The sequence below is a fragment of the Corapipo altera genome, unplaced genomic scaffold (assembly GCF_003945725.1).
Source record: "Corapipo altera isolate COAL_440 unplaced genomic scaffold, ASM394572v1 69, whole genome shotgun sequence".
NCBI lineage: Eukaryota > Metazoa > Chordata > Aves > Passeriformes > Pipridae > Corapipo > Corapipo altera.
In genome coordinates this window covers 5975096-5984573 of record NW_020884908.1, presented here as the reverse complement: position 1 = coordinate 5984573, position 9478 = coordinate 5975096, and positions in this window count along the sequence as shown.

Sequence of the window (9478 nt, the reverse complement as noted above, 5' to 3'; positions counted from 1 at the left end):
CATTGATGAAGAGATGAAGGATCTGTTGTGGTGATCACAAACACACCCTGCAGAGGCACAGATGCACAGATACAGCTTTGCCCAGCCCTGGAGAGTCTAGAAAACTAATATTCAGAGGAGGGGCTAACAGAGATGATAACTGCCCTGAGGCTACATGGCACAGAAGTGGCATGGAACTGAGCTCTCCTCTTCTGGGGCCAGGCTGGGCTTTGTTACAGGTACGTGAATCCTTTTGGTGGATTAGTCAGTCCAAATTTTGGTGTCATAGGTAAGCAGTAGAAGAAACTGCTCTTCTACAAAGCTTTTAGCCACTCAGGTAGGGAGAGTACTAGCAGTATGTCTACAGAGCAGAATTGCCTCAGGCTCTCCTGCTGTGGAAGAAGGCTGTTGGCTCCTAAGTGTAGTGAACTGTGCTTCCGTGGCTGCTGAAGCTGCTGATTTATTTTCTAGGTATAAAAATGTGAAGAAATGTGGTAGACAATCCTGATAACTGTTAAATCTCTTCAGTGTGCCAGAGTTTAAAACTGAGAGATTTTCTTTCTGTGTGACTGTTGTCTGAGAGTCACTAACAGAGGCTGCAGTAAGACAAGTGTGGGGAGCATCCTTCCCACACTACTATGTGCTTTCTTCCTGCTCAGAGGTAAAAGGGGAAACTGAGTAAGCAAAAAAAAAAGGGGGCAGAGACAGGAAAATATGGGGAGATAAGACTGTTGGAAGAGACATTTTCTAATGTGGGCTCTGCTTCTGTAAGAAATTAGGAGATGATGTGCCTTTTTCCCCAGCCTGCTACACTTCCCCAGCTAACAAAGAGAAGAGGAGCCTTTGAACCTGTGATCCTCATATCTATGACTCCAATTCTTGTAAAAGTATAGCTCAGACCCCTGAAGGTATGAGTATTACATGTCACCTGTGGGAGGATGGTGGGATTGTCAGTATTTCCTCTGCCATTTTTTGGCTGTCTTGACAAATGAAGCTGAAAATTCTGTGAAGTAGGTACATACGTACAGAATAGGGAAATGTAAAGCAAGTGATGAACACAAGAACTTCTTAATGATGAGTGAAGTGTGCTTTGTTAGCTGCCAAAAAATACCAGCCTAACTTGAAACAGAGACTATTTTGTCTTGTCCTGCTTTAAAGAAATGTTTGTGGTTTTTAGTGATGCTTTCTTTACCTACCTTCCACCTCCTCCATTCTTTTAAAATGCAAATGAAATACAGAATATATCAGCAGTGGCCTTGGCAATTACTTTTACTTGAAATTGTATACTGCCCTTAGAGTGAGAAGGTTATAGAGGAATTGATTACTATCCAAAAGGACACCACAGAAAAGTGTGTCTTACACCTCCAGCAGGAGGGCAGGGTAACAGTAAAATCATACCCTCTTGCTATGTGAGTGAGTCAGAGAGCTGAACATAGTTGCTGTTTCTAACTTTCAGAGACATCACTGTTTGATTGGCTGTGTGGATGGAAAACCAGATATATTCAAAAAACTCCTCCTTTAGGTCCTTAATAAAACTGCAGCATGGTCAACGCGCAAGTGCAGAATCTTTGTACACAGTGTGGGTTCTGGGGTGACTCCAGACCTTAAGTCACTTGGGTGCTATCCTGTTTCAGGCTGGAGCTGTGTTCCCTGTATTTAGAGTCCTGAAGCCTTGAACAAGTAAGGGTACTCCACAAAATCCCATAAAGGCTGGGTCACTGCGTGTAACATGCCTCTCCTTCCTTAGGCAGGCTTCCAAAATCACAGCTTGAGAAGGAGTCCTCTGAAAACATGTTTTTAAATGTTTGCATTGCTATTACCTAATTTTTCCTTGGTTGGGAGTAGAATTTGTAAGGGTGAGTTTTGTTTTGACCCCTTTAAACTAAATCTGTAGACTCAAATAGCTTCAACATCTGTCTTATTTCTGGCTTTTCATCTGTGGATTAAGGAGAGATTATTTGGATGTTACCCCCATTCATGCTGCAAGGGTAAAGTAACCTGAAACAGATTGTAATTATTCAGTGTTAAACAGTGTAAGGTGAATTTCTGTGTAAATGACCACCATTGCCTTAATGTATTTGAGCCTGTTTTTCAGGAAGGTTCTCTAAATTTCCTGGGCCTCTGGGAGCGTATTTGACTCAAATACGAGATGGGACCAGGAGTTTTGAGGTCTCTTTTTATATATATTTACATATAAATATTTTTTTCTGTCTATACACACACAGAGAATGTATATAAAGGGATGACCAACTGCCTTCTATGTATTAGGAGCATAGTGTGGACATGAGAAACATGAGTTACTTGTAACAATAGAAATGTTGTGGATTATTAGAAGATGTAGTGTTAAGCAACTTGATGACCTCTTGTATTGTGACAACTGAACAGAAGTTGGCTAAAACGTGTGATAATCTTTCACTGTAATGTACTTGCATGTTAACAACGATTGATGTAGCTCAGGTCCTTAATTCCCTTGGATCCAAATGTGTTTTTCTAAAGCTGTGTCTTACCTTTGGGAACGTCTGAAATGCCCATCTCTCTCCGACTTCTGCCGACCGGCTCTGCGTTACTGGGAAGCTCTTTTTCGCGGCTCAAGGTACGTTCCTGTGACTGCATCACGAGCGTCAGAAGAAATGGGCAACGGGGGCCATCTGGTGGCGTCCACTCAACTAGTAGTAAACTCCGCCTTGCACCACCTGCTCGCCCTAAATGCCGCTAAATGAGCCTGTTATTTCTCCTACATTTCCAGGAAACCATGAAAACATAGAAATAATGCTGCGTACCCCCAGCACGGGATCTTTGATTACTGGTCGTGGTTTAATACCAGCAAAGCTTGTGCTTGTTCGAAGTTTCAGCAGCCTGTGTTGTGGGGGGTTTCCCCAGGTCATCTCTACCCTGTGACAAACCAAAGTTAGAACTACTTCTGTCCTTCAGTTCATTCAAAGTTGGGTATGAGTCTAACCCCTGGGCTTTTATTTTTGTTTTAAAACTCAGTAGAGGCAACAAACCTGAAGGCAGTAGGACATTTGGATTTGCCGTGATGAGTTTCTTTGGTGCCTTGACGCAGTTTGCTCCTGATCTGAGCCTGATGATACTTTCAGAAGAAAACAAGTTTTCAGGATAATAAGGGAGATGTTCTGAACTTTTTTCCTACCAGCATACATTTCCTTGAGCTGTAGTGAGAACAGCAAACAGTTAGTGCCAAATTTAACAAGCCTGCAGTTCACTGAAACTCTTTCACGTGCAGCTTGCCATGAACAAAACAAGGAAAGCAGCCTGGGTGGCTTCTCCCCTGGTGTTTGGTTATAGCCTCAAGGAACATATTTTGGTTACACGTGCAGTCTGAGGCCTGATTTCAAGTAGGCCAATGGATTTAGGTCACAGATATATTATGGATGACACCTCTGGGCTTTCTATCCTCTCTGTGGGATTTGGTTTTGGAAATGCTTGTGCTGAAGTGTTGTTCAGGCTCTTTTGAGCTTGTTTCCCAGCTGTGGTGCAGATTGTGGAGATGACCTGTGAGGGGTTCACAGGTTCATTTGGTTTTGGAAAAGTAGGCTTAGAAGTTAGTGAGCATACAGTAGAGACAGAGGCCTTCCTGGCTCTTTGTTTTCTTATTGTTTTTGTTGTACACACAAGGAAGGACCCTAGCTTTGTAGCCATTTCTCCTCTCCCCTCTTCCTCTATTTATTATTCTGTTTAACGATGGCTCCTCAATTAGTGTACCAGACTCCTCTGTGAGCAGAGTTCATCGTGATCAATTGTCATCAAGGCCAGCATTTGGTACATCCAATCAATGATGTTCTATATAATGGCAGTGGTATGGACCGATTTCTAATTTTACAGTATGTTGAGCCCTGTTGAACTCTTTTAATATGATAATTGCTTTACTAATCAGTAGTCATGATTTGTGTGCAGCAGCAGATTATTGACATCAGTTGATATCCCTTGGTATTTCTATTAGACTCTACGAAAGATGCATGTGGTGAAAGGTGATTAATATCTAAACTGCGGATATTAGCTAGAGTAATTCTGGGGAAAATACTATATTCTTGCATATCAAACTTTTAAGAAGTAGGTTATTAAATAATTTGGAAAGGTTTATTTCTTCTTTTTATAAGGGATAGTTATTAATAAGTACTTTTTAGTTTATACAGACAGCTGTTAAACAGCCTATTTTATAACTATGTGATAAGCACTCATTAGTTCATATGTTCAAACCTGTGTTTATTAATTATATAATAGGGTTTTTTTAAAAAAAATTGCTCATCATATATGGCTATGAGCAGTCTACTCATCTAATTTATAACTTCAGATAAGATCTAAGTATGCACACACATGCAATAAAATGATCTATATGTTATACTTCAAATAACCACTCAATCTTGCATTTTATTAATGTAATTTTCTAAAATACACTTACAAGGTTTTATAAGGAGGGATATCTCTATAAAAATTACATTTCTGTTAGAAAACTGAGGCTGATTTCTATCCAGATGTTGTCTTAAACATTTGGGTTTGTAAGTTATTCTTTGCATGTTGCACCCTCCCCCTTTGCATTGTATGTGTGACACGGGGATCTGGTATGTGCATTGAGCACATGCATTACACTGTGTGGCAGAACCAGGAGGTGGCACCCCACTGCCATGAGGACTAGAACCTCACTAATGCTCTTTTAGGAAGCGTAGGCTTTAATATCACTTAAGGAAAAAAAAAAAAGAGGTGCAAAGGTAAGTTAATTTACTGGCCATCGGCATGTTTTGTCCTTCCTTCAAATCCTGGCATGAATGGAAAAGAACAGGTTCTTTTTAAGTGGTAATTCTGTTACACTGGAAGATTCAGTCATTAAAGAGATCATGAAGTTCTGGAATAATACATATATATGTTTTTTCCTTCACTTTTCATCTCTCCAAATGCAGTAGAAAGCCAGGCTGCCAGGCCTCAGGTCATGGTGGACAGCAAAAGGGGGTGCCATCCTTGTGTTGATGCCACAGATTCTAACACATCTGCCAGGTTGTTTGTACCATTTTTGCTCTGAAGATGGTGTCTGCATCTCCTCCTGTGCTTGACCCACAGAACCACTCATATACTCACAAAGCTCCTTCCATGTAAATGCCAGGGTGAAGGTTTCTTCGTCTTTTGGTCAGATGCTGTTAAGGTCACAAAGGGAAGAGCGTTGCTGAATCCTGACGCTCCTCTCTCACTGCAGAACCAAGCTTTAAGTGTACACTTACATATTTTGCTGTATAAAGGCCAGCATCTTTAGCAGCTTGCAAGAACAAGCTCTGAGATGTCCCACTGAAAAATGTGCAAGCATAGGGCTTGCTAGAAAGGTCTCATGGTCCTGATTCCAAGACTAACAAGGAATCTCAGCTGTTATGCTCCAAGTGATAAAATCCTGCTGTAGATGGGAGGCCAAATGACCACAAAACCTGTGCTTAGGGCCTCCAAATGAAAAGTGTTGGGTGCTGCACTGGGATTTATTCATGTGACCATTGCATTAGTGAAGATCTCTCTTTTCTCTCTTACTCCCCAGCATTAAAGACTCAGTTTCTCACTGAGTCATCTCACCATAGGCACACCTGAGATGCTCAAGGTTGTGTGGAACACGCATGCAGTTCCTGTGGCCTGCAGTTGCCTCCAGCACAGTGTGTTTCCTATTAGCTGGTCTAGCTAGGATCCCCTCCATTTTGTCATATTTTCCCATTCATCATAAGGAGTAAGTAAACTCAGGGCTTTTAACAGGGTTTGAATTGTGGGTGGATTGCTGAACTCCTAGAAACCTAAATTTCTAAATTATGGAAATTAGGTTGTTTGAGGTGGGGGCATGCCTGTGTGCTGTGTCAAGCCTTCATTACTGCTGGAGACAACATACAAGGCTGCAGCTCTGTCAATACACAGTGCTGGGCTTATAGGGTGCATAGAAGCCAAACTACTTGTATTTATTTTCAGTGTAATAAGAACTGGAGGTCCATGACAGCAGATGGTAAAATTCCACTTAGGTTCCTGGATACAAAGTGAAGCTGAAAACATCTGACTCCTTGTATAAAAGGTATCAATTTTTAGAGTGAGTTATAGCAAATACAGTGGTAGAGAAAAAGCATAACCTGCTTGCAGCCAGAAGACAGACAAGAGAGTAAAGAATTCCCCTGAGTGGCTTGCTGGCTACCTGCCATTCCTCAACAGCAGAAGATAAAAGGGAGTACCAGGATAACTACTCTGACCCTATTTATTTCCAATACAATACAGATATTTACATGAGATGAAACCATTTGATATTCTGGAGTTGCCCGGCTCCTGTGACAGGAGACAAATGAAATGCTACTTTTTATTAAATCTGACCTACCAGAAGCCAATAACATGCACTAGCTTAGCAAAGACAGAGTCGGACTGCCACGTGAGGTCCAGGCTTTCTTCCCAAGTTGGTTTAACAAGGCTTCCCCCTTCCTGGAAAACGAAGCTTGCCGCCATGGTTCACGCCACCAAAATTTGGTATGTGCTGATAATTAAGTGGGATAAAATAAGTATAGCCATAGGAACAAAAAAATAAACCATTTACAGAAGCAGTGGGGTAAAACTGATGAGAATTTTACAGATGCTTTTCTCTGTCTGTGATTCAATCCAACCCCCATTAAAGTCATGCATTACACCTACATCACAAAACCATGTATATTTAGGCAATAAATGTATTTTTGCTACAGACATAAAAATACATTATTGCTAGTGTTAATAGAACAAAAATTAAGAATGTTGGTAACTTCTCACAAAGTTAAAAAAAACCCCAAAACCTTTTGTATCCATTTGGAATACCTGGTTTAGACAAACATGAAGCATATAACTTCAGCCAAAGCTTTTTTGGTATGCACTGTTCTTTGTGAAATAAATTGAAAAATAAGGATATATGAAATATTTTTCTTCCAAGTGTATAGACTCCAATGTATTCTCATGGGATGTTTCCTTCTCATCATTTGCACTTTTTAGTGGAAAATACTCTATAGCAAGCATGACTAAATGTAGCCTTTGTACACAAAATAGGCCTTGAAAAAATGAAAGCATGGAAAATTGTTAAAACTAGCACTTTTTCCATGCTTTTAATGGAACCATGCTATGTTACCCATGCTGAAAGTATGGTCTCAGCGCTTGAAGAAAAAAGTCCTCCTCTTTTAAGAAAACAGGCTTACTGGTAAAAGTGAGGCAGAGAAATTGTATGTCCTCACAGGTTACAGAGCAAACAAATAAAATGTAATGATGTCATTAATTTGAAACTAATTTATCAGTAGATGGGTGATCAGTGGTTTATAACAGCTATATATTTAGAAGGCAAAGGGCCTTTGGCAAAGAGAGCAAACTTCTTGGTTTTTTTTAAATAAGTCAACAGTTTTTGCAGTTAACAGTCAGCTATTCTGAGATGGGAGTGCAAGATCTGTGCAAAGGCTGAACTTCAGCACAGTCATGATAGGACTTTGCCAGCAGCTCTGTCACCAGGAGGCTGCCAGGTGAGGTGGCACATTTCCTCCCTGCTGTCCCAGGCAGAGAAGGTGGTTTTTCAAGCAGCTTAATAACAGAAGTGATTATTTTTTTCCAATGTAATATTAATGGCTTTGTGAATTATTCATGCAAGCATGGAGGGGAAACCTGAATGCAATAAAGAGTTTCTGTTTATCTGTGAGTCTTGCATCTGTCCTGGTTCTGTTCAGCTTACACAGGATGGCTGCCTCCCATCAAAAGATGTTTTCACCAGTGTTTTTTTCCCCCTAGTGTGTAGTGACTGCAAGGATCAAACCAGCTGCCTTCCCCCTGCTCTGAAAACACAAATGTTGGTAGAGATTGCTCCCTTCCTACTATTTGTTTATGGAGCCTGAGGACAGTGCCAGTAGGTCCAATAGCTGGGCTATTGCAGAAAAAAAAAGCAATAATAACCCCTTAATTCCATGCAATGAATATTACAAGTAGAGATCTCCAGAATCTTCTTTTGTTGCTTCAGGTACACTGATGGATTTCAGCCCTCTGAGATTCAGGAATTTGCCACACGCCATCAAATTTGAGATAGGCTGTGCCATTTTACTAAAGCAGAGGTTAACAAGCACATGAACTAAGTCAAACAAATTATTTTCAATTTTCAAGGTTTGTTTTCTCAACAAACACACAAGGCAACACTTTGCCTTGCACGGGATTATCTGTATTATAATTCTTACTTCAGATGGTAATTTTAGATGTTACTATCTAAATGAAGATATTGAAATGTAATGGAGACGCAAATCTGCATGACATATTACTGTGAACGCTGTCCTGTTTTCCTCAGGATCTAGACAGCATCCACTGTTGCTGCTTGGGCTATATCTGTCCTTTGAATGGAGACTTTTGCTCCTTAAGGCCAGATAAAAACAAATCAACCAAGCCTTTGGCCTCTGCCATTTGCACCCCAGATGAAAATTCATGAGCAAGTACTAAAAGACCTGTATCACATTCTGCTGTTGCTGTGCAACAGGCACAATACAAATTTAAAATAAGCTACCCACTGGTGTCTGCGTTATGAATATCACCCAGATTGGAAACTAATGTTCTTCTGAATTGTTTCTGTTCCAGGCTTTGGGCATTTAATAATTGACTCGGATCTACACACCCCTGTAATATTTGAAAACCACTTGTAGTGCAGGTCTTTGGAGTAGGGACTCTTCCTGTGTGTATGGCATAGGCAGGCTACTGCCTTCAGTCCTAACTGGGCCTTTTGGGTATGATCATAACTAAACACCTACAAAAATGAAGACACTGAAGTTGTGTTTGGCAATGTCAGATCTAGCTGGACAATTGTTTCTGTGCTTGTAGTCCCTAGAGGCTTCATCAGGGATCATCCTGTCTCTGCCTCAGTGAAATTATCTAACCAGATGAGGCAAAGAGTAGGAGAGGCAAGACACTGAGAGCAGAGAAGACTTGCCCAAGATGATGTAGTGCCAGAGCCAAAAAGAGGAGCCAGAATGCGACATCCTTGTCCACATGACTCTCCTGGAAATAAGTCTTTAGGCTGTGGACTCTAATTCAGCTTTTTCTTGGATACTAACCACTTGGCTCTTAGATAGATTTCTGATCTCTTGAATATGGAGAGGGAAATACAACATCCCATTTCTTTGAAACACTTATGAAAGATGCACACAGAAAGGTTGAATGACTTTTTCTTGGAGGAGGATGTTGTTCCCTTTCCCCGGGATGCTTTGTCAAGGCTTCCATCCCTCTTCAGCCTCTTTCTGCTAACAACGCTTTTTTGGAATATATTGTGTAATTGCAAGTGCTATAGGACTGCTGTGCCTAGCCACTTCGCACAAAGTTCCATTTCTCATGGCCTAATGTCTGGTGGGGTGGTACCCTGGGGGCTGGAGTGAATCCCCCTTCCTAGCCCAAGGCATGAGACAGCCCAGACGGACCGTGCGCGCTGCAGGCTGAAGTGCAGACCTTGTCCCTTTCACCTTCTTTAGCTGTCCTTATTCACTATTCACAGATCTAGAGG